Source organism: Meleagris gallopavo, unplaced genomic scaffold (genome assembly GCF_000146605.3).
Source record: "Meleagris gallopavo isolate NT-WF06-2002-E0010 breed Aviagen turkey brand Nicholas breeding stock unplaced genomic scaffold, Turkey_5.1 ChrUn_random_7180001950381, whole genome shotgun sequence".
NCBI classification, from domain to species: domain Eukaryota; kingdom Metazoa; phylum Chordata; class Aves; order Galliformes; family Phasianidae; genus Meleagris; species Meleagris gallopavo.
This window is the reverse complement of record NW_011211726.1, coordinates 1-937: the sequence shown is the minus strand read 5'-3', so window position 1 is coordinate 937 and position 937 is coordinate 1. Positions and strand designations below refer to the sequence as shown.

Here is a 937-nt window from a genome sequence, read left to right as displayed (position 1 = left end):
GCATGGCTTGGTGTGCCATACCCAGCAGGTGTTTCAGCAAGCCGCGCAGAAGTCACGGCAGAGAGCCAAGTGCTCAACTGGAGACACGGACGGTCAGCACACCTGTGGGGGAAAAGGGGACCTGGGGGCACTTGCTGACAGAAGCCATGGCAGTCAGGCACAAGCTGCAGCTAGTGATGGGCAGCTGATTTCCAAGCATTGCCTTCCTCAAGAGACTACATTGCATGGCAGAAGAAAGCTGGGAAAATGCTTCTTCCTCATGATTTGTCCCTTGTTGATCCTTTCTGTAGGGTTCCTGTCCAAAAGGAGAACTCCGGAATCAAGGCAGCTGAAGATTGCAGTTGCAGTGCTGTAGGGGATGTCAAGTAAGCATCCATTTGGAGTGCAGGAAGGGGCAGTGAGAAGTGTTTGTGTCAGTTGGTGTTTGGGCTGTCAAAGCAGCATCTTTGTGTTTTCCGGGGGGACATGGGCTTACTGGACAATACTTCTGCCTGCTGGTGTCTGTGAAATCAATACATGGTCTGTTGTTGTAGGGACAAAACCCGTGCGTCCGTGGAGTGGTGCGGGGCAAGGGGGGAAACGGAAAGCCTCCGCAGGTAAGAAGCTCTTGTGAGCTGTGGTGTGGGTACCGCCTCTAAACAGGCTGCACGAAGGGCTGTGTGTGATGGAGGAGAGAGGAAAGGGCGCTGCAGGTCTGTGCTGACTGCAGAAGTGGCACACCGCTGTAGCAGCGGAAAGGCCAATTGGAGAAACTACGCTTGAAGACCAGAAGTTTGTGGTTGGCGGTGCTGAAGTCTTCCTCCAAGGAGATGCTCTTCACGTCTTTCTTGTTTTCTTTCTGTCAGAAGCTGATGCCAGCGGCCTTCCTCTGAAGCGCAGCCATGTGGAAAGCCAGGGGAGGAGCACCGAGTGTGGCACAGCACCCAAGAGAGGTACA

At 54.0% G+C, this 937-nt stretch overlaps 1 long non-coding RNA gene across 1 annotated transcript; it reads left to right on the top strand.

The window, feature by feature from the left end:
- Nucleotides 1–325: 325 nt before the first annotated feature.
- LOC109365008 lies at nt 326–933 on the top strand. The gene is made up of 3 exons (XR_002110734.1): nt 326–365; nt 534–596; nt 846–933. It is a non-coding gene; the product is annotated as an uncharacterized LOC109365008 (long non-coding RNA).
- The last annotated feature ends 4 nt before the right edge of the window (nt 934–937 follow it).